At 38.5% G+C, this 25,415-nt stretch overlaps 1 protein-coding gene across 12 annotated transcripts in view; it reads left to right on the top strand.

Annotated features, from left to right (window-relative positions):
- The window catches only part of LINGO2 (leucine rich repeat and Ig domain containing 2), a 1,264,400-nt gene that overhangs the window by 419,867 nt on the left and 819,118 nt on the right, over positions 1 to 25,415 (top strand). For 3 of the 12 annotated variants that reach the window (XM_079791169.1, XM_079791170.1, XM_079791164.1), the window contains one exon: positions 10,496 to 10,548. The exons of 7 other annotated variants lie outside the window; for them this stretch is intronic. The gene's annotated coding sequence lies outside the window, so the exon portion shown is untranslated. Of the gene's footprint in view, positions 1 to 470; positions 573 to 10,495; positions 10,549 to 25,415 lie in introns of all 12 variants that reach the window. 2 more of the 12 variants (XM_079791171.1, XM_079791173.1) reach the window with 2 other exon arrangements.

Below are 25,415 nucleotides of genomic sequence, written 5' to 3'. Positions count from 1 at the left end.
CGAGCATGATCCTGGGCGAAGCGGGCCTCGGGGCTTTTGGCCTGTGTGTCAGGCTGGCAGCAACCCACCCCCGAGCCACCCGCGATCCGGGGCGAAGCGGGTTGCAGGGCTTTTGGCAGGTGTGTCAGGCCGGCAGCGCCCCGCCCCCCGAGCCGTGCGCGATCCGGGGCGAAGCGGGCAGTGGGGCTTGGGGCTGCGGGGTCAGGCCAGCACCGCAGTGCACCCCCAATGCATGATCTTCAGGCCAGGGAAGACACCCACCGGGCTATCTGCAGCCAGGCTGAGATGGGGTGTCATGTGGGTGGGCTGAGGCAGCAGCCTTGGGCTGGGGTCTCAGCCTGGCCAGGGTCAGAACCCCTCCAGCAGTGGCAGCCTGGGATCTCAACCATTGAGTCACACCAGCCAGGCAGATATGGAGGAATCTTTAATGTTTCTTTTTTTATAATATATATTTTATTCATTTTTTACAGAGAGGAAGGGAAAGGGATAGAGAGCTAGAAACATCTATGAGAAAGAAACATCGATCAACTGCCTCCTGCAAACTCCCGACTGGGTATGTGCCCCCAACCAAGGTACATGCCCTTGACCAGAATCGAACCTAGGACCCTTGAATCTAAAGGCCAGTGCTCCATCCACTGAGCCAAACCAGTTAGGACTGTCCAATATGCTAAAGAAAAAACCCTATCTAATAAAGAGGGAATATGCAAGGGAGGGCATTTGGGGGTGACCGGGGTGTCAGGGGAGGGCAGTTAGGCATCGATCGGGCTGGCAGGGGAGTGGTTAGGGGGTGATCAGGCTGGCAGGCAGAGTGGTTAGGAGCAATCAGGAAGGCAAGCAGGCGAGTAGTTGGGAACCAGCAGTCCTAGATTGTGAAAGGGATGTCTGACTGCCTGTTTAGGCCCGATCCATGGGATCCCAGGGGGTCCCAGATTGGAGAGGGTGCAAGTTGGGCTGAAAGACACGCCTCCCCCTGCCCCATGTACGAATTCCGTGCACCGGGCCTCTAGTATATAACAAAAGGCTAATATGCAAATCGACCAAACAGTGGAACCACCAGTTACTATGGTACACACTGACCACCAGGCGGCAGACACTTAACACAGGAGCTGCCCCCTAGTGATCAGTGTGCTCCCACAGGGGGGCGCCATTCAGCCAGATGCTGGGCTCATGGCTGGTGAGCATAGCAGTGGCGGGAGCCTCTCCCACCTCTGATACAGTGCTAAGGAGCAGGGAGCCCGGCTTCTGGCTGGCGAGCACAGCGGCAGTGGTGGGAGCCTCTCCTGCCTCTGCAGCAGCGTTAAGGACCCCCTGGGGGATGTCCGCCTGCTGGCTTAGGCCTGCTGCCTGAGAGGGTACAGGCCAGGATGAAGGACCCACCCCCGCTCAGTGCACTGGGCCACTAGTTATAAATAATAAGGTAAGTAAGAACCTTGTATTATTATATTTATTTCTACATTTGTTAGTCTCTTATTCTTTCCTTTATTCATTCAGCATTTGCAGAGGTTTCTATATGCCAGGCATAGTGCAAAACCTGGGGTTACTAAGATGAATACTATTCCTACCCTCGAAGGGTTTATTATCTAGTGGGAAATATAAGTAGGTAAATTAATAATTATAAATCTACTAGTAGCCCGTTTGCACGAAGATTAGTGCAATAGACCTTCATTCACCTGGCTGCCTGCACCAGTTTTCTGCTGGCACCGGGGACCCAGGCCTTGGCTGTGGCCACCGCCTTCTGCCTTTTTCAGGGTCGGGGCTTGGCCCCGGGCAGTGGCCTTGGGCTCGGCCGCACCCAGCGTCCCTGCTACCGATTGCAGGAGCCGACCCCCAGTGGTTTCCTGCGATCCGTGCAGGCTGCCCGCTGGTGCCCAAGGCCGGGAAAGCCTCCGCCCCAGGCTTTCCTGGCCTTGGGCTCGCCGCACCCAGCGTCCCTGCTACCGATCACAGGAGCCGACCCCCAGTGGTTTCCTGCGATCGGTGCAGGCTCCCCGCTGGTGCCCAAGGCCGGGAAAGCCTCCGCCCGAGGCTTTCCCGGCCTTGGGCTCCGCCACACCCCAACGTCCCTGCAACGGTTTCCTGGTGGGCGTGGTTGGTGGGCATGGCTTGGGCATAGCGAAGGTGCGGTCAATTTGCATATTTGTCTATTTTAAGGTAAGATTATTATGCAAAAGCTGTCGTTTTATACAATTGTTATAATAACAAAACATACTTAGTTTATATACTCTCTCACTAGGTCCAAGTGGCCATTTTTCAGTTATCTCATCTAAAAGCCTAGATGAGGCAAATGTTATTCTCAATTTAAATATATATTTAGGTTACTTAGAGCTTCTGTTTCAAGTGTATGCTAGTTAACCTTAATGTTAATATTATACAAATAGGTTAAATAGAGATTGGTGTAGCAAAAGAAGACTAAATCTACCCATGAGGCTTAACAGAGTTACTATGCTTAAGGTGAGTTTGGACTATCTGATAATAAAGGGAAAAGGGAAGCATGTTGAATTACATAAGATCCTTATCAGAAAGAAGAAAGCAGATGAGCTATTTGAGTGAGATAAACTTCTTTTGTTCCTTCCATTTTAGAAGCAGTTTCTCACATGGGACCTCAAACAGAAAACATTATAAAATACTCATGTCACAATTTTATATCTAAACTAGAGGCCCAGTGCACGAAATCTGTGAACTGGGGGGAAGGGGTCCCTCAGCCCAGCCTGCCCCCTCTCACAGTCTTGGAGCTCTCAGGGGATGTCCTACTGTTGGCTTAGGGGGAGTGTGCCTAAGCTGCAGTCTGGTCTCCCTCTGCGGGCTGATCAGAGGAAGGCGCCACTCCATCACCCTGCTGCTGCTGCCACTGCCGTCCGCAAAGGTGCTTTTATGAACATGGACTCCAGTCCCTTCACCATGGAAAATGACAACTTTCTTTAGGCATTTTCAAGATGTCTCTTTCATAGGATATGACTCTTTCTCCCTTTCTCTCTTTCTCTCTTCCTCTCTTTCTCTCTACCTCTCTTCCTCTCTTCCTCTCTTCCTCTCTTCCTCTCTTCCTCTCTTCCTCTCTTCCTCTCTTCCTCTCTTCCTCTCTTCCTCTCTCTCTCTCTCTCTCTCTCTCTCTCTCTCTCTCTCTCTCTCTTTCTTTCTTTCTTCCTTTCTTTCTTATCCTCACCTGAGGATGTTTTTCCATTGATTTTTAGAGAGTGTGGAAAAGAGAGGGAAAGACAGAGAGAAACATCAATGTGAGAGGGACACTTTGATTGGTTGCCTCCTGCATGATCCCTGACCTGGGCCCCATCCAGGGAGGAGCCTACAACCTAGGTTCATGCCCTTGATCACAATCGAACCAGGACTCTGTGGTCGGCAGGCTGTGGCTCTATCCACTGAGCCAAACCGGCTAGGGCAGGATACGGCATTTCTTAGCCCTCCAGCAGCGGACCTTTGTTTTTTTCCTCCAGCAGTGTGGTGGAAAAACCCTAGATCACCTTCTTGGATTCTTATTACCCAAGTTACCAAGAACACTGAGAGTGGCGTACGGGGAGCTTAGCCAATGAGCAATCAGAAAAGGTGTTTTCTTTGCAGTTCACATGCAGAGGTGAGCCTGCTGGGGCTGGGCAGCACTGGCGGCTTGGGCACACCCCCTGCCTCTGCTCCGGGGCTGTTGGGGTCAGGCTGCAGTGGCGGCTTGGGCATAACTCCCTGCCTCCACTCCGGGGCTGCACCATCTGTGGCTTGCTTCACAGCGCAAGCAGTCCCCTCCCGCCCATCTGCATGGCCAACCTCCTCCTGAGCCGGTCATGACTGTTACGGTGTCCCAGCTAATTTGAATATTACCTCTTTAATTATACATACATATATATATATATATATATATATATATATATATATATATACACACACACACACACATATACATATATATGTGTATATATATACATATATACACATATATATGTATATGTGTATATATATACATATATATATATATATATATATATATATATATATATATATATATATGTAGAGACAGTCTCAATATGACTATTTCTTGGAATGGCTCTCTCTAACACTTTAAAGTGAAATGATAATAGGATAATAGTCAAGTACCTGACGGAAAGTGATTTTATAGGTGCATAGGTAAATGTGGTTGAAAAGTGCAGTGTCGTGCTGGTCCTGTGTGATGTATATAAAAATTAAGCTATTTTGAAAAATATGAAGGAAGTGTGATCCTTAAAAATGATATTTATCAAAGATAATTTCTGTCAACTTGGCTTCTGATGAGACTGGTATAGAAGCTGACCACCCCACCGATATATTTTCTGATGTGGACATGGTATTCTGTTTTTTATCACTCTGGGTGAGGGCAGGAGTATTTGCTTTTGAAACTAGTTGTCATTCCTTCTATTATAGGAGCATCTGTAGTATGGAGCTGTATCCTCCATTTTATGGACAAGAACTAAGTCAGAAACTTCTCAAAGTTATTAGCCTAGGAATGGTATTAGAACTCAGCTTTTCTAATCCCAGTATAACTCAGTAACTAATACCATATTTGGAACTTTCAAAATGCAGAGGACCTTGACATTAAATACACCTGAAATACCAGCGAGGGATCTTGGAGGCAGCAGCTTCTCCCATTGAGGTGGACATGCACCTCAGACTTACATTTATGGGTTTTTAATGCTGACAGTTCATTTTACTAATGAGTCAGGTATAAAATCCTGGGAAATCACTTATTCAATCAGAAATGAAGGCAATGTCTTAGCAGAATTTTAAGTCTCCATCGGTATATTCTTTGATGAGCACCTACTCAGGTGAATATTGCCTTGTGGCCATGCCTGCACCTCAACCAAATGAGAGATGGACTAAGAGATAACTCTGAAAATTCCCTTATTCCCACAGAATTTGAAGGAGATACATTTTCATATATGTTCATTGTAGAGAAAATTGTCAGTTATAATTTTAAGAAATGCCTGTCAGTTTACTTTTATGTACACACTTGAGAAAATAGAATAGGATTGAAAAAATGGAAGTTTTATTATAATTTCTGTGTGTGTATTTTAAGACTTTATTTTTTTAAGAGAAGTTTGAGATTTATAGCAAAATTAAGGGGACACTATGCAGATTTTCTATATATTTCCTGCCCCACACAGGCTTAGTCTCCTTTATTAACAACTTCCCCCACCAGTATAGTACACATGTTACAATTAATAAACCTACATTTATACATTATAATCACTCAAAGCCCATACTTCACATCATGGGGCACTCTTGGTGTTTGTTGTACATTCTGTGGGTTTAACATTGTGTAATGGTGTGTGTCCATCATTATATCATCATACGGAGACTATTCACTGTCCTAAAATCCTATGTGCTCTTCATCACTTCTCACTACTTCATTCCTGGAAAACATTGTCCTTTGTACTTCTTCAGTTTTGCCATTTCCTAAATGTTACCTAGTTGAAATCATACATCATATAGTCTTTTAAGATTGGATTATCTTATTTAGTAATATGCATTTAGGGTTACTCTGTTTTCTCATTGCTTGGTTGCTAATTTCTTTTTAACATTGAACAATATTTCATTTTCTGGATATTTTATAGTTTATTCATTCCCTTCTGAAGGACATCTTAATTGTTTAGAAATGTTGGCAACTATTATTAAAATTGCTGTGCATATCCATGTATAGGTTTTTGTATGAAAAAATATGTGTGTTTTACTAGAAAATTCTCAGAGATTTTTTCAAAGCTTATACATACTGATCTTGACCTTATTCTTACTCCCCCAGTCATTACCCAGAGTATTCAATATAGAATATTCACTATAGAGGGCCCATTTAGGGATAACGGTTCCTTGTAGATTGAGCCACCTCAGACATACATGGTTTCCAGCCAGCTTCAAAGATATCACAACAATTTAACACCAGCCTGTTAGGAGATATTTAAAGACAGAATCATTATTTTTTTACCATAATGCCCTTAAAGTAAAGCAGTAATGCAAGATGGGTGGATTTTCATGTAAAGAGTTATTACAAATGGACCAATCTGTATATACCACAATCATTTGTAGTCACCCAAATTTTGGGGCCCAAACTTTCAATTTTATATTCATGGAATTATTCAAAGGCAGAGAAGTCACATGGTAGATATATTTTTGTCAACCCAATAAAATTACACAGAGTAACCAACTTCTGCCCAAGAATAAAGTCAAATCTCTGAGGTCACAGAGTCACTTAGAACTCAGGTCTCTGATAATCGGTTTACTGTAGTATCCCCTAGGTCACAAGTTGTATGATACTAAAGTACATATCTATGGAAGAAATGTATGCAAAAGCTGATGATGCTTCAAAATTAAATGTATCTAATGTGCCCAGGAAAATTAATGGTGAATTTTGCATTATATATTCATATGAACAGAACCTAAGTAACATAGCTCAAGTGCTAAAGAAATCTCTCAATTATTAACAAATTGTAGGTTTGGGACAAGTGTTGACAGGTCAGGTTTTAAGGACAGACAGCCTGCATGTTAAGACATGTACTGTGTGGTGCTTGCATGTTTAATACAATTCCCATGAAATCTTAATCTTTTCCTAAGTGCTTGCACATATTTGGTTGTCATCATTTTAAAATTGAATGCCATCCAGCACAGGGTCCTGAAAAGAATATTAAATATATCATTTATGTGGATGGAAACAGTAGGAATAATGTTACTTTTTTTTCATAATTACCAAATTATGAAGATGGTCTCTGATTGGCTGGCAGAGGTTCCAGCTGTACCATCTGCCCAGACACTGACCTGCTTAATGGTTTACTATTAAGCCTGGTTATTTATGAAAATAATTGGATTTTAGGACCCTGTATCTTAGCTTAAATGAAGACACATTGTTTTAAGGAGGGAGAATAAATAAAATTCCTTCTGAGTAAGGCATTTATTAAATCATATTGTGCACTGCTTTGCTTCAACTCCTTTCTCGACCCAGGGAACACTTAAGTACTCTTGACAACTATCAAAATTTAATTTGAAATAGTGTATAAGGAACGGATGCTCCTGTTTTCAGCTCTTTTTGTGCTCTCCTGAACCCAGCAAATAATATACCAGATTGAGAGTTTGAAAATCAAATAAAGAAGGCTTCCTTGAACCCCTCTTCTTTTCAGCTAACCTGGCCTCCGCAGGCTAAGGGTCATCTCTTTGTATTCCTCAACTGTTCTTTCAACATGTCTATTTAACATGAAAACTTCACTTGTATGAATGTCTGCATCCAATATGGTGTCATTCCTTTGTGCTTCTTGAAGATGGTCCCTCAAATGGGACTTTGCATCTGACCCCAAGGGAGGGAGGAGATATTGGCCTAAGTGATTGCATTTATAAAGGTCTCAGGAAATGAAAGCTTTGTCTCCTACCCTCAGTGCTCCTCAGGTACCCACCTTTTAACTTAGTGTCAGAGATTGGGAACGCTGGGGGACTAATACGAATGAGTAAGAGAAGAGAATAAGAGGAGCAAGATGATTTAACACAAGTGTTATATTCTCTAAACCAGTAGTCGGCAAACTCATTAGTCAACAGAGCCAAATATCAATAGTACAAGGATTGAAATTTCTTTTGAGAGCTAAATTTTTTAAACTTAAACTTCTTCTAACGCCACTTCTTCAAAATAGACTCGCCCAGGCCGTGGTATTTTGTGGAAGAGCCACACCAAGGGGCCAAAGAGCCGCATGTGGCTCGCGAGCCACAGTTTGCCGACCACAGCTCTAAACTATAACTAGTCCTAGGTAGGAGCGTTCAAATATCATTATCCTCTAACACCTCTTTTAAAGATAAGTAAGTCATCATGATATACTGGGATGAGAGAAGGCATGGGTTCAAACTTATCTTTGTAATTCCTTGAAGAAAAATAGACAATAAAGCTTATTTATAAAAAATATTCTAAATATTAAAAGGAGCATCATGATAATTTGTTACCATTTAGTTCATGTTGATTATGCCTGGCATACTCACCCAGGTTACATTTATCATCTGGAGAAAATTTTTCATTGTATATTAAATTAAGTTCCATTTTATGGTCTGCTCACAGAATATGTGTACTTTTAACATGGCCTTTATATGGGAAATATTATCTGAACTAGTAAGGAAATTATTGAATTGTACATCAATACACTGGAGTCTATCCACCTCACATGAAGCTGTGTTACTTTAGGAAAGTCACTCAACCCCTTGTAAATGAAGGAAAACTTAGTAATTATGATTTTCCACGATGTAACTTGACAGTATGTTCAAATGAACATAGTGTTGTTTCTAGTGTCAGTTTTTATAGGTTTTTGGTCATGATTCACTCTTCTGAGATGGTCAACCAGTTTCCAGTAAAAAGTACCACCTATTTCTCAGTTCTGACATGTAAAATGTCATTTTGGTTCTGCTCATCTTTTCACCATCCCCACCCACCCTGCACAGTTCTGCACTGCTGTTGACTTATGAATCTCTAGGCCTTGCCATTGGCAAAAGCTGTGATTACTACCACAGGAACGAAAGAACCAAGTTTTGCATGGTTGTTAGCTTCATTTGAGGGCTAATGCTTCAAGATGAGATTCTTTCTTATCTGATAGTCCAAGTGGAAAATGAGCTGGGCCACTGCAATTAGGATTCAGATTGACTGCCTGTTTCTGAGAGGGTTGTAACATCTCTAGCCAATCATGCCATGTTACTCAACCTTACGGCACAGCTTATTAGCTGTCCATCTGCTTTTACGTGTGGCTATCTTGTCACGAAGTTTGAGGGAATACCTCATGCACTAGAACTGGCTGAAAAAAATAACTAAATATGCCTGGTAACTCAACCTCATGTTATTGACAGTTAATTAGAAAACATGAGGCAGGGTGTGCTAGTCTCTATGCATAGAGTAAGATATCATGTTAAGACTGGTTATGTTATTGTTCTTCACTTGATGAATGTTTACTGCCATGGCTCAGTAAGAGATGAGCTACAGTCTGCTAGTTTTGGCAGTGTCTGCTTAGTGGGAATGTTTAGTTGTCCTCCCGAATTACAACTCCATTTATTTTATCCAGTTTCATTAATCTTCTGAGTACCTTCATGCCCAGTGATATGGCTACTGCTAGTGCTTAGTGGAGAATTAATTATAAGTAGAGTAGAGCAATACATCTATGGGAGCCAGACACCCAAATGATTTGTATGTCATTTTAATTAACACAGGACAGACTTGTAATAGACTACAGATTTCTTTGCAAAATGACACTCTCTAGAGAGAGAGCCAAAGGAAGAATGGAAGGGGAATAAATAGGAAACTCTGGGAAAATAGATTGGGAATATAAACTTAAACTTCAAAAACTTCCCGATAGACCATATCCAACATGGGGTCATTTCTCTATTTTCATAGAAGAAAATAGATTTCAGCTGGCAAGACATTTCCACGTGGAAATGCTAACTACCAATTTGGGATTGAAAGAGTTACTTCAACTGAAAAGAAACTAGACACCTATGCAGATTTAGAAAAATGCAATGAATCTGGAATGTCTTTTGTATTTCTCAGTGCTGACATGTAAAATGTCATTTTGGTTCTGCTCATCTTTTCATCAAAGGCATCAACATGTCAAGTACCATAGAATCATTGGAACAAAGTCAATAAACCTGAGTTCTAAAGTAATAAAGAAAATAGCTGTCATTGTTCTAAAAAGAAGTTGTTTGCTAAATGATTTTTACTTTGTAATGGTTCATTACAACTATGCAGCTAAACGTGGCTAGAAGAAAACTCAGAACACATCAGCTTACATTCTAATTTCAGGGATTTGTTTCTAAGGGGGAGTTTTTGATCCCTAGAAAATTATATGGCTTATTCCTAGTGGACTCAGTGTCCTTGTCGGATTGATGAGAATGAGGATGAGAAAAGCTAATGTTTATAGTGAATGTACGTTTTGCCTGGTGCTGGGCTAAGTGCGTCACATCTTTACCATACTAGTATTTACTTCCTATTATAGTCCTCGACATAGGTAGTATTATTGCTTCCACTTGACAGGTGCAGAAATTCTTGATCAATCACCACAAGAAACTCAGGGTTCCTGGATACTGTCACTTTGTGGAACTCTGATCCCCACACATCTCTGCACATCTCCCTGTCTGACCCCATTTCTCATCTCTCAGCTCTTTTTTGTTGTTAATCATCACCCGAAGATAGTTTTCTATTGATTTTTTTTAGAGAGAGTGGGAGAGAGAGGGAAAGACAGAGAGAAACATTAATGTGAGAGAAATATAATGATTGGTTGACTCCTGCATGCGTCCCGACCAGGGCCCGGGCTCAGAAAGAGCCTGCAACTGAAGTATGTGCCCTTGACCGGAATCGAACCCTGGGCCGATGCTCTATCCACTGAGCCAAACTGGCTAGGGCTCATCTCTCAGCTCTTGAATCACTGCTAATTTTATTCACAACCAGTCACAAGAAAAATGATGAATAACTTCTTATTTTCAAAACATTTCCTTGATCATTTTTATTTTCTTGGTTTAGTTGCCACCTGCCTCTCCATTGACGACAAAGTCTCCCTGCATTCTCTTCTAAAGGTGAGAGTTTCACCCTCACCCTCCTCAGACTACTAGACTTAGATGATTATAGACATTCCGTTGCTCCTTATTGATGTTACCAGACCATTTCCCCCCTATCTTTCCTAAAAACACCTTGCTTTAATTTTATGCCACTAGAGTATACTGACCATTGCCTCTTATTGTTTCATTTATCACTGCCACCCTTGTCATTTGCCTAATTCTTTGAAAATTTAAGCCTTGGCTCACTGTCACTCTCTAATACTATTCCTATCATGATTCTTATAATTTCATATGTGAAATTCTGTGCCTGCAACTGCAGCTAATTGTGGCTGGAAGAAAACACAGAACTCTTTGTTTAAATTGACTTCTTTCAGGTTAGACTTTAATTCATCAACATCAAGTGAATCCATTCATTCTTACACTGTCTGAGACTAATATTTATACTTCATCTCTCTTCTCAAACCAACAATACCTCAATTTTTATAATAAATGTCTTAATTTCTATTTTAATGAGAAAATATATGTAATCACAAGAAACCAATCTGTCAGCTGCCACAATTGCACCTACACAGGTATGAGCAACAGTGCTCTATACCCTGCCTTCTCTCTATTGCAGTGGGTGAAATCTTCATGTTAATAGCTAAGGCCACCTTAGCTACTTGTGTTGCTGGATCCCACTCCTCTCACTCAAGGTTCTTCTTTAAATAGTTATACCCTCTTTGCCCTTCATCATCAGTTTTTCCCATTCTACTATTCCATTCTGACTTACAACATGTTATTCTTTCTACCATTAAAAAGAAAAACTCTCGTAACCCAATTGCCCCTTTAACTACTAACGTTTTTATTCCCTTAACAACAAATCTTTAAGAAATAATCATCTTTTTCTAGTGCCTCCAATTTCACTGTTGAACCCACAAATCGTGTTTTAACCCTTCCTACTCAAACAATACTGCTCTTGTCAAGATCCCTATTACTAAAGCCAATGACCACTTTTCAGCCCTTATTTTACTTGAACTCTCTGCCAATTGGCTCTTTCTTTATTCAGCCTCCAGAATACAAATTTTACTGGTTGTCGTTTTACCTCATTGGCCATTCATTCTTAGTTTCCTTTCCTGGTATCTTTCGATCGCCTACAATCTTGAGTAGTATCCAGTTTTAGTCCTTGTTGATTTTCTTCCTTTCACTATACTGACTCCTTTGATAATATCATCCCAGTCTTGTATTCTCAGATTTCATCTGCTTTCTGTCCTCAATTTCATATCTGATAATTGACTTTCAGAGGAAGTCATGAGGAATGAGGAAATCCTGGAAGGCATGCCCAGAAATAGAATGATTTATGCTACAGAACACCCGAAGGTACAACAGGATCTCTCCCCTAAATTGCAGATGCACATATTCAAAGGTTTGTTAGATAGATTGAGTTGAATATATAATAGGTATATCAAACTAGGAATGTCCAAAATTGAACTCCTAATATCCCCTCACTTTAAACATTCTCTTTGCACAGCCTTGCCCGTGTTAATAGCAATGCCATCCTTTTAGGATTTCAGAACAAAATCTTCGTGTTGTTGTTGATTTCTCTTTTTCTAAAGTATACTGCAGATCTAATCTATCAGAAAAAATATATATATAAGTTGAATCTCAAGAATATATTCAGTCTCTAACAGTGAAACAATAACACACCATTTCCATCATTGCCATCTTCCTCTATGACATTATCATTTCCAACTGAGTTATTTCAGTAGCCTCCTAATAATTCTCCCTTTTTGCCTTTACTCTTACAGAATATATATATTTTTTCTTTAAGGATAAAGAATATTTTCTGCTTATACACTACTCATCAGTGTCCAGACCTGTGCCTGAAACATTGGTATTTAATAAATATTTGTTGAGTGAATGACCTGAAGATTAGAGCAGTTTGGTAACAACCCAAGCTCTGTGAATTCACAATTATCTCCCTAGACTCAGTGTTCTTCACTACATGATATATTGCTTTTTAAACAAAAATTTCACTTAGTATTGTCTATAAGTCAGACCTTTAAAAAATGTGCATTTTTAAGATTGATTTTTTTCATTAAGGTATTACATGTGTGTCCTTATCACCCCATTACCCCCCCCCCCACTCCTCCACTCATGCCCTCACCCCCCTGTTGTCTGTGTCCATTGGTTAGTCTTATATGCATGCATATAAGTCCTTTGGTTGATCTCTCCTCCTTACCCTCACCCTCCCCTACCTTCCCTCTGAAATTTGACGTTCTAATAGATGCTTCTCTGTCCCTGAATCTGTTTTTGTTCATCAGTTTATGTTGTTCATTATATCATTTCTGAGAAGTAAAGTAATTTACACAAAGATACCTAGTTGAAAACATACATACATACATATGTACACAAAACCACCATTTAAGAATATAGTGTAGAATACCCTCCAATATAAAACCTATCAAGAAAATCTTGGGGAAATTTTCATACATAACAGGATATGATTTCCACAGGATATGATTTCCACATCAGATGCTTCTTGGTGTTGATAGCAAATCTGAAGGCTTAGAGTCAGGTCCTATGGGAATATCTCATACAGTTAAAGATTCATAGATCCTTTACCTCTAGCACTTTAAAATTTTGTAAATCTTAGAGACCTCCCATAATTAAGAAAACATATGTCCTCTTTATTTTCAATTTGTACATTAAAATCATCATGATGTGGATCTTGTCTCATTTAATTAAATAGCCTAATTGTAGGTACAGTCCTATTTTCATATAAACAATGAAAAATGAGAATGTTTCAACAGATTTAGTGCATCATTTAACTAATTTTCATTATCATAAAATATATTCATTAAGTACTCATTTGTGTGTAATGTTCTTGTCATCTTATGATACCAGATCAGTTTTAATATAAACATTGATTCTGTCACATAAAAATAATTCTGGGATGTAATATTAGGAGCTTTTGAGACTAAGCCTATCTTTTGAAGAGTTTATGAGTCAGCTTCAAATGTATATCAGCAGTGAATTATTATAGATATCAAAGGCATGATGTTCTGTTTTCAGAATTATCAGTTCCCAAATGCATTAGATATTATCTCTTATGAATATTTTAGTTGGAAGCTCTACTGTCTCTTTGCTGTCTAACATGTCAATAAATAAATTTTAGAGTAACCTTTACCCTCACATATAGTAACTGGCACATTGGTTTTAAGGATCTTTGTACATTGTTTAATTAGTTATTTTCCTAATCATAGTACAAAATTATTTCTACACATTTTTGATTTGTTTCTGAAGTGTGTGTGTATGTGTGTTTAGTGTTGGTTATATAGATTTATAAAGCCATATGCAAACTATTCTCCTTGGCCACATAAACAATTCCATTGAATAAAAATGACTCATGTGCATAGCAGAATGAGCTTTGGGTCTACTGAAGAAAACATGAGTTTCCAATTAGTTCCTCATGGCAGCTTACTAAAAGACAGTAAAGGTTGTTTTCCTCTTATTATTAGAAAGGAAAAAAGAATACTTAAGAAAGGACAATATTAAAAATATTTTGGAAGCAACCAAATAGATGGATACTAGATAATTGACTTTGTTGTTCAGAAAGGATGGATCTAGGTTCTAAGTAAGGAAATCCTGGAAAGCACACCCAGGAATAGGACAATTTGTGCTACAGAACACTGGAAGATACAACAAATAGATGTACCAGATATAGTTAAATGGTGCAAGAGGACATTCAAGGAGATCAGCTGAAAGTCTTTTTTAAGAAGCAGATTTTCAAAAACAGGGTCATGATCTCCCACGCCATGTAGTCAGTAAATACCTCTCTTATACCCACTAAAAACTGGAGGTGTACTTAGAGACACCTTACTACAGATTCTTTGTTCTCAGAGATCAGGCTTGGCTAAGGGCAGGTATATGCAAATGAAATCACAATATTTTTGGGAGAGGTGAAATGTTTTGAACTAAGATAAGTGGTGGTAGGTGCACAACATTTAAAATATAATAAATACCATTGAATTGGATATTTTAAAGGGTGAGTTTTGTGGTATGTGATTTATATAGCAATAAAATAAAAGCACTAGTTTATTCTTGTGTATGGTGTAAGTCAGTGGTCTAGTTTAATTTTTGCATGTATCTGTCTAAATTTCTCAGTCTCATTGAAGAGACTATCTCCTTACTCCATTGTATGTTCTTGCCTCCTTCATCAAATAATAGTTGAGCATAATGGCTTGGGTCAATTTCTGGGGTCCCTATTCTGTTCCGTTGGTCTATATGCCTGTTCTTGTACCAGTACTAGGCTATTATGATTACAGTGGTTTTTGTAGTACAGTTTGATATATGGTATTGTAATCCCTCGAACTTTGTTATTCTTTCTCAAGATTGTTGTGGGATCTTTTTTGGTTCCATATAAATTTTTGGAATATTTGTTCTAGATCTGTGAAATATGCTGTTGGTATTTTGATAGGAATTGCATTGGATCTGTAGATTTCTCTGGGTAGTATGTAATTCTTCCAATCCATGAACACAGTTTATTCTTCTACTTGTTTGTATTTTCCTCAGTTTCCTTCTTCAATGTCCTATACTTTCCCAGTACAAGTAAGTTTTTTCTCCTTGATTAAGTTTATTCCCAGGTACCTTTTCTTTTTTTGAGTTTCCTCAGAAAATAAAAAAAATGGAACTGTTGTTTGACCCAGCAATCTCACTTTTGGGAATATATCCTAAGAATCCTAAAACACAAATCAGAAAGAATATATGCCCCCCTATGTATATAGAATCATTATTTACAATAGCTAATATCTGGAAACAGCCCAAGTGCCCATCAGTAGATGAAGATAAACAAGCTGTGGGACATTTACACAATGGAATACTATGCAGCAATAAAAAAGAAGGACCTCATACCCTTAGAGACAGCATGGAGGGACCTGGAGACTATTATGCTAAGTGAAATAAGTCAGTTAGAGAAAGACAAATATCGCATGATCTCACACATATGTGGAATCTACTGAACAAAATAAATTGACGAACAAAATAGGTCCAGCGGTATGGATGCATGGAACAGAATAACAGATTTTAGTGGAGGAGGGCAGCGGGCACAGGAGGAGTTTAACCAAAGAACATGTATGCATATATGCATAACCCATGGGCACAGACAATAGCATGGGAGAGGCCTGGGGTGGGGCAGGAGTTGGGTGGAGAGGAGCAAAAAAACCCCAGAGAATGGGAGACATCTGTAATACTGTCAATAGTGAAATAATTTTTTAAAAAATACTTTGTATTAGGATTGATAAAATATGAGATATACTGATATGTTTTTAAAAAGACTTATGAGCCCTGGCTAGGTAGCTCAGTTGGTTAGACCGTTGTCTTGATACGCCAAGGTTGTGGGTTTGATCTCCACTCAGGACAATGAATCAACCAATGAATGCATAAATAAGTGGATCAGCAAATTGATGTTTCTCTCTCAAAAAAATCAATAAATAAAAAATAATTTAAAATAATAATAGCAATTAGGTGTTCACAAAACAATACTTGAAGCTAAATGGCAATAGGTGCTTTCAAAATTTTTATGGGAAATGGTATCATTGTAGAATTTATATAGCCATTCAAATGATTAATCAAATAAAAAGGTTGAATAGATATGTTTTTCATACATAGGAAATTCTAAAAAACTTAGTTATTTTGCTCTCTTTCTCAAGAATATATTGAATAGAGTGTTTTACCAAATCAGAGAATAAAATGAAAGAAGAGAGGGCATAGAAACTAGTACACAGAGGATTGGACACAGAAGGACTGGAGTTTCCAGGATGATGATGATGATGGGAGTCCCCAAATCAATCTCTGTGTGCCAAGTCTAGAGAGATTCAGTACAGATTAGGGTCGGAGAACAAAATGTCGTACGGGTGAAATGTATGAGAGTAAGTGGATGAAAAAGAAAGATTGCCTGATTTGTCTTAATATGTTGAATGGAAGCTTAAATTTATGGGGGACAATTTGGGAATGGATTGTTATACTTACATGGAAAACTAAACAAACATAAAATATGTCAGTTATTATCTCTGAGGAGGAAAGGAAATACGTAGCAGCACTACATGGTTCAGCCATTGATTGTTTTGTTTTTTCTTTGTTTTTTTTCAGAATCATAATAATGTAAACACTGAATATGGGGATGGAGGAGGGCAACTATTTGTATGTATATGTCAGAAATCTAATCTATCATAGTAGGGCACCGATAGATTTAAACTGAAAAATCAATACATATGCACATATGCATAATGTTTAGACATATCAGGGTAAAAATCAGAAGAAACCATTTAGAGTTTAGAGTTATATCTAAGAAGAATGGAACTCAGGATGGAAGGTGTGAGATGAGGCATTGGACTCTTTTTTTTCATTAGAAGTTTTATAGTATAATTTGACAAGTGTATATATTAATTCATTGAAAATAAATATTACATTTATATGAAAAAAAAAGATTAAAAAAACATCTAGTTAGGAGTTAGGGGACAAGGTTCAAAGCCTGACTATTTGCTATGAGACCTTAAACAGAATATTGAACCTGTCTTGGCTTCAGTTTATCCAGTGGTTTAATGAAGGCTTTCCATTAAGTTATCTTTAATTTCCTTCCAGCTTTATATTGATGTTTCCAGGAGTCTTATCCCTGAGTTGAAGGCTGATAATTTTTAAAACTGTAACATCTTAGCCTGGCCGATGTGCCTCAGTGGTTGAACGTAGACCTATGAACCAGGAGATCACGGTTCAATTCCCAGTTAGGGTACATGCCTGGGTGGCGGGTTTGATTCAGTATAGGTCATGCAGGAGGCAGCTGATCAGTGATTCTCTCTCATCATAGCTATTTCTATCTCTCTCTCCCGCTCCCTGCCTCTCTGAAATCAATAAAAAATATTTTTAAAAAATGTTTTAGTTTATTGACTCTTTTTCCTTTTAAGTTCATCTCTTGACTTTAGAAATTATAGAAAAAAAAAGATAGGGAGAAATAAATTAATGTGTCCCAAGTTATCTAGATATTTGTGTACAATTATAGATTTATTGTAAATTATAGATAATGTGGCACTGTATTAATTTTCCTAAGGGCCTAGTTGGTGTAACAAAGTAACCCGGAAATAGAGTAATTTATGGAGAATTAATTCTCCTTTTCTTCCCACCTTCACCCCCCTTTACCCTCAAGGTGAGTAGGCCACATTTATTTTGGGGTCAAGAAACTTGGATCAGCACAGTCATACTGACCCCTATATTCTTTCTGTCTTGTTTCTTTGCCGCTCCTACTACTTTATCATTATCTATAGGACTTAGGCTATATTGTAGACACTTTTGAGTCTGGATTATGAGAAAGAATATAGAGAAGCTCATGTCTGAGGTATTATGGCACGGATAGGAAGTGGCATACCACACTTCCACTCATATTCCCTTGATAAGAACCTTGTTACAAGGCTTCGCTCGCTGCCAGTAAGGCAGAGAAATGTGGTCTCAAGTTGCAGAGCCAAATGTGAGCCTATGACATTATTATTGTGGATGAAGGGGAGTCAGATTTTGAAGAATAGCTATTCTACTCCACTAAAATTCTGTGAAGGGCTACTATTTGTTTGGGCAGTTATCCATATGTTATTTCATAATATGGATGCATCCTCTTTATTTTTCACCTTGATAATATTTTAAACTATCTATGGTATATCAAAATAAATTGACTAATGACCTATTTCTCAGTTTACACCACAGATATCATGACATTTTTTACAATTTCTAATATTTCCATTTTATCCCCTCAGGGTCAACATGACTATTTAATTTATTTTTTGCCATAAAGGAGTGACTATGACTCAAGGCTTCTATTTTGTATGTATGAAGACCTCACTGTCCAATTAGACTGAAAGAATTGATCACAATTCAACTCAATTCATTTATAAAACTTAACAATTGGACATATGTCATATGCTAGGACTACGTGGAAATACAGCAATAACAAAGCAGACAATAGCCCTTGCCTTTATGAACCTATCATCGAAGAGTAGAGCTAGACTCCTTTTGCCATAGAATTGTATTATTCCTGAATTTAATTGATAAAACTTTAACTCCTCCCACCCCCTCACACACACACACTCCTTAAATGTCACACCATTCAACACATATCAAAATATCCAAATTATTCCTCTATCCCTCCTGGAAGGGTTTAGACAGCAGAGGATCTTTCTAGTTACATTCGCAGTGTAGTTCTTATTGGAAGTCGGAGAAGAGGCATTGAGCACACAGCTGGTATTCACAGGAGAATGAGGGTTCCACTCTGCTAACGACTGGAAAGGACAGAATGCGCAGACTATCTCAGGAGGAAAACACACCAGTGCAATACAGTCTCGTGCGATGGAAATTAAAAATAGTCACTTAGTGCTTCTCCCACTTAGGAGCGCTTGTGGATGAACAAACTAACCTCCCACAGCTAGCTCAGTGTTTCCCCTGAGGTGTAACACAAAGGCGGTGCAGATGAATATCTTCCAGTCAGAGCAGCACCTTTGGTCATGTTGTTTATTTGTTTGCTTTTGATTTTTTAAGAGGTAGTGGTGGGGGTTTGAGGAAGAGGAGGGTGAAGACAGTTTTGGTCTCTTTTTTTCTTCTCATTGATTACTTGCCAAGTAATTGCAAATTAGGTGTTCCTTCTATGGTGTAGAGGGGAGCATCTCAAGCTTTAATATGCAAGTGCATCACCTATTGGAATGCAGATTCCCATGCCCAGGTCTGGGAGCTGGAGATGCAGCTGGTCTAACAAGCTTTCAGGTGATATTTATGCTACTGATACCAGAAATACACTCTGAGCAGAAAAGGTGTAGAATATTTTATGAGGATGATTTGCAGTGTCTGCTGTTCTGATGCGTCATAGTCTCTCTACAACTTTGGAAAATAAATGGGTGGGATGATTCTCGGCTTTGTGGGTGTTTCTGGAGACTTTCCACTTGTGTGCCTGTGGGTAGGAGTCTGCACACTTAAGGCATTTACCTTTAAAACAGCATGTAACGGGGTTGTAATGTAAGAAGACACCATGGTTAAATTTAGGAGTTAGACTGAGCAGGGAAAAGTCCTAAGGTTTCTTGCAATGAAATAATAACTCCCCACAAAAGGTAGAGTAGAGTGAGTGAAAGACAGTGAGAGAAATGAGACACATACCATGGAAAACATGGATAGACTTTACATTATATTAAAGGTTAAGATTTCCTAAGTGGATGATAGGCTCTGGTCCACTAGAGGAGCGTTAATAAGCCTGCTTGTTTTTGTAGCAGTATTCAAATAAGTGACTAAAATACGGACAATCCAAATGGCTCCAAAAATAAACAAAAATGTTTGTTTCTGTGAAGTTTCTCATTGCATTTGCTTTGACCAGTGCAGTGGCACTCATATGTATTCTGTGTGTTCTGTTTGTTTGCTTATCTGCCATGTGCCTTTTTGTTTCTTTTCCCAAAGGTGACATTACAATTGTTACTGAAGTAAAAGTATTGGATTTCTACTTTTGTGAAGATAATTGATAATTATAGAGTCCCAATATATAGTAGGTGGATATTCATCCAGCAGTCTCTCGGGAAAGAATTTATTATCAAAAGCTTAAGCTATTGTAAGAATGTATAACATGAGGACAATGAAGAGAACAAAATATAACTTTTTCCTGCTAATCTAAATCTTAGTAAGCACTCCAGTTATGCACACACCACGGAAGTAATTTTCCTTTAGGTATTTGAGGTATTTTCAAACACTTTAGATAGGTGTAGTTGTTTCTTTTATTAATGGAGTGTTCAAATGAGGGATTAGTCACCACAGGTTTATATGAAGTTTTCATGCTAGGATAATTATCTGTAGAATCCAATAAATAGCAACACTATAACATAAAGCTCATTTGGATAATCACTACCTAAAACAAGACTGGCAATGCAGTTCTTTATTCATCTTAATTCTCTATTGAATATATATCATTAGAGACTGTAGTATTTTGTAGCTGAAAGGAAATAATATGTTTATGGTCCCATTTCATTGTGTTTGGAGATCTTAGAGTGATTCATCATTAGCTTTCAGCTGGTTTAATTCATTTATTTAAATCCTTTGTTGATCAGCTTGTCTTATAAGTATTCTGACTCAGGGATTTATGGTAAAAATATAAATAAAAAATTACCAATGTGCATTTCCCATCTTTTTCTTTACAGAGATGAGTTGAATAAGATCTCTGACCTTACCTTCTTTCTTTCCTGTCCCCTTATTATGGCCCATTGATCTGTTTATTTTAGCATGAAGCTCTATCTTTCATGCATCTGTGTTAACGTTATGGTTTAGGAAATAAAATATGTTTGTGGATGAATTCATTAATTTGTTTTTGTCTTTAATTTTGTTTTTTATTCTCTCTCCCTCACTTAAATTTGTTTAATCCTTGTTTGTTAATTACTCTGTATGATATCTTGTGTTTATTATTTGAAGTATTTGAAGAACAAGTTTTCTCTCATATCCCCTTTCATTCTAAGGGATTCCATAATATCTCATTTGTGTTCTCTCTGCTTTCCCATTCTTCTATGGATTACCTTTTTTAAAATTTTCTACCATAAACTCACCTTACCTTTCTCAGTTAACCATAGCTTCAGTTCTAGACCCAACTCTACATGCTGTGTCAGTACATGCACTCAACCTGAATAGCAGTAGATGCCCATTGCTTTCCAAACAGCCGTGGATTGAGAGGGTGGAGCATTTGGGAGCTTTGCTCTGTCTTCCTGGAGGTGGAGATGGGGCCAGCCATGAGAGCGGGCTCTAAGTTGGGTAAACAATGAACCCTCTTAAGCGAGAAGCTGTAATGTTTAGCATACTTCAGAGAAAATGTCCTTAGTTATTTAGTTTATTTTGCTTGCTTCTTACAACACTGTCCATGTGATAATTGTCAGTGGGCAGCTTGAAATCAAACATGAATCAGTGGTTTATGACAATATGAAACTGTTGAAATAATTATTTTTATTTACCAAAGTAATAACAAAAATATGAACTATCTATCTTCCCTTGTCTTGAAGCACTGATTCTATCAGAGAATTCTCACAACGAACCTACAGAGTCTCATTTCCTTTCCAACCAGGTCCAGTGTCATAAACACCAATAAAAATACAAAAAAATGCTCAAGATGGTGGTATTTTAAATATGTGAACATATAGTCTAAGTTTATTCAATGTCTAAAATAAATGTTTTCATGATGCTATGTCAAAGCCATGAATATATCTGTCCAGGGCTGGACATATACTATCAGGTTTGTATTCTTATTTTGTTCTCTCAGTAAGAGTGGGTTTATATTCCTATATATTAAAGAATTTAAGTTAGGAAAAATACTTTCTTTAATCTTCAAAACATTTCTTCAACAATGCAATTCTACATTGCATTATAAGCACACAATATTTTCATCTTCTGGTTCACCCAATAATACCAAATGATCCAAAGCCTGTCAGTTTTTCTACTTCTGCAAGGCAATAATGCAGGGAGAAACCCAATAACTATCAACCCAAATATTTTTAAACAAATTTGTCAGTGCATCATCACTAATATCAGGACAGTGTTCTGGCCAATAAACATTTGCTTGAAAAAATATGGTAAAATTTATTGGCATAAACTGAAATTTCATTGGCTCTGTTCACTATTACTAGTAAGTGGCATAGACTTTACTTTCAGTCTCACAGGAGGAGGCTTAATTACTGACTTTCTAATAACCTATAACTATAAGATAGTTTTGCTTGAATGGTAATTGCATTATGGCAGGATTCAATCTTAAAGAATACCTTTTGTAGCTTGATATAGTTTTACTTTATCGTAATTTCCTTTTGTTTCTTATTCCCTGCTAGATTTCTTAAATGACTTCACATATAGTTCATGAGATCTAGCACTGTGAAATGTGTTTTGTTCATATAATTTCTCTGAAAGGCAATACCTAAGGTTAGTGAATTTAGATATTGTTTAAAACTTACATCAAGCCAAGGAGAACAAAGCTATGGTGTTGAGGCAAAGGGAAAATGTTGTAAAGAATCAAACATGAATATGATGTCACAGTGCTATTTAAACTAAAAAAAACATATGACAATCTTTAAAGCTGATATATTTATTGAGTTCTGTCTCTATAAGCAATGATTAATCTATTTACAGAAATAACTACATAGTAAGAGAAGTTGCGATATTTGTGACAGGGCAGATAAAAAAAAGTTTTCTGTTTGAGGGAATAGGTTTTTCTCTGAATACTCCCTTCATTTAGCAAATATATGAAATATTCCATAAGACAGCACAGAATTTCTTTTGTATAGAGCCTTTCAAATATCATATTGAATCTGGCATACATATATTGTCAGTATGCATGATTTGTAAATGAATACCTGTTCTTTGTGCACTGTAACACCATGTAAGTTTTTGGAATGCATGTTAGGTTGCATGTTTTGGTAGTGTACTAGACTGCTTCTCCTAACTTACTGTATTATTAGTAAGCTCAGGCATTTTCCTGAAAAATAAAAAAAGGTGCTAAATTTGTTCTTTCCACTTCTGCTCTTACCCCCTTTCTGCATAACTGAGTGTCAACTTCTGTGACTACCTAGGTCCAACACTTCATTAGCACAGCTGCTCAAAATAGCATCACCTTTGGGTGATTAAGCAAGGGTAAACTTCAGTAGTACACAAAAATGTTAGCCCGAGAGCTTTCTCTTCTTCAGAGTGGTGTTGCCCACTGCCTTATACAAGTGTCCCACATACATTACTAATTCTGGCAGTTCTGTTGCAGAATGAGAAATGATGATACAAAATGTCCTGATTTCTTAAACTCTGAAAGAGAATATTTTTCCCCCTGAATATTACTCCAGGCTACCTGTCAAGGTTCTTTTTTATCAACCTTTTTTCCTTCTTTAATCATCACACTTAGGAGAATTTTCACAATTCCCTGTGCTTCTTCTGCTATTCTTACCCATTTCGTTTATAATTCTTCGGAGAACCTGGTTCAAACCTAATGGTTTATATCAGACTTCAGAATATGAGAGTGAGGGCAGACAGAGTATTTTGGATTTGGAATATGTAGGCGTAGCTGAGTTCAAAAGAAAGAGAGGGAGACACACAATGTGTAATTAGTTTCTTCAACCCAGGCTCTCTGTCTGGTTAGTGAAGAGAATAGTAGATTCCCTGCATCCTGGCCAGGTGATTATTTTCCTTGTTCTTCAGCTTTTTCATCTTTACAATGGAAATAGAGTCACTATTAATGGAAACTTTACTCAACAAATATTTATGTTCTAGGAAAATTGCAGAACACCAGGGATATTATAATAAACTAGAGGCACTTGGGGAGGGGGTGTCCCTCAGCCCAGCCGGTGCCCTCTCATAGTCTGGGAGCCCTAGGGGGATGCCCTACGGGAAGTGGGCCTAAGCCAGCAGTCGGACATCCTTAGCACTGCTGCAGAGGTTGGAGAGGCTCCCACCACAGTCCCTGCACTCGCCAGCTGTGATCCTGGCTTCTGGCTGAGCGGTGCTCCCCCTGTGGGAGTGCACTGACCACCAGGGGGCAGTTCCCGTGTTGAGCGTCTGCCCCCTGGTGGTCAGTGTGCATCATAGCAACTGGTTGTTCCACTGTTCAGTCGATTTGCATATTAGCCATTTATTATATAGGATCACCTAATGTATATTTACACAGTAGGCCTTGAAAAGTGTGATTACCTTTAGTGGAAGCTATCCTATGAAAGCATGACATGTGAGTGGCCAGAGCACAGAGATAGAGTGCAGATAAATGGATTTGTGGCAGGAGGTCATGGTTTGGAAAATGACACACTCATTGAATTATATGAATGTAGTGTATATTTTGGCATGGGAAATTATTTTTGACCAACTCTTGGTCAGCACAAGTTGCATGAGTATAAGCCTGATCTGTTCCTTTCTTATCATACCCATTGCAAACACTCTAATGTAAAGCATTCACTAGATTTTTTTATCGGTGCTAATGCAAGAGATTTAAAATTTTCTCCTTCTAGGCTAATATGTAAATGTCTGTGTGCATGTGTGTGAGTGTGTGTGTGTGTGTTTGTGGGTGAGATAGAAAAGGGAGACAGAGACAGATGGAGGAAGAAAAGGAGGGAGGGAAAGAGGAAGGAGGGAGGGAGGGAGGAAGGGAAGGAGGGAGGGGGGCAGGGAGGGAAGAAAGGAAGTTCTCATGGAGCTTAAAGTCTGTTTGAGGTAAAAACAATTTCAAATGAATGAATAAATAAATAAGCAAGGTAATTTCTAACAGTATGACATTATAGGGAGGGAGAGTACTTAATTTAGACAGAGGTGAGCAGTGGTCACTCTGAGATGAGAGTTGGTATGAGGTCTCAGTGATAAGAAGGATCCAGTCATGCTTTCGACTCTCTTATGTGGTCCTCATCGTGCCTCCAGAAGAGTGCATGTCTGGAAACCTTCAGTAGTGCCCTAATCTCTTTGGGTTGGCATACAAGATTTTTACACTGCTCCTCAAGCCTCGTTATAGCATGATGTGTTTTAGCACATGTATCTCAGTACTCATTAACACAAAACTATTTCCCCCTAGATCTCTGCTTCCAGGAGACTTGTGCTTTTTCTAGACACTTTAGATTATTCTTCTAAAGTAAACCCTGAAATGTGTGTTTTCTCTGAAAGGGATTTAATTTTATTATACTTCTCCAAATATTTATGTATGGCATCAAGCCCCTTCAGTGAACTCTTCCATGATTGCCCCAGTGAACGAACATGAGCTTGATTTTCATAAACTTATGTTCATTTTGGCTCTATGTTACCATATATACCATCTATGCTGATATTCAGTTCTTTGCTGAGAACAATTAGAGTAATAGAGAACACATTTTGGAATTTTTTAAAGTTTTGTTTTGAGTATCAGTAAT

The sequence above is a fragment of the Cnephaeus nilssonii genome (assembly GCF_951640355.1).
Source record: "Cnephaeus nilssonii genome assembly, chromosome: 14".
NCBI lineage: Eukaryota > Metazoa > Chordata > Mammalia > Chiroptera > Vespertilionidae > Cnephaeus > Cnephaeus nilssonii.
This window is presented reverse-complemented; position numbering and strand designations above follow the sequence as displayed.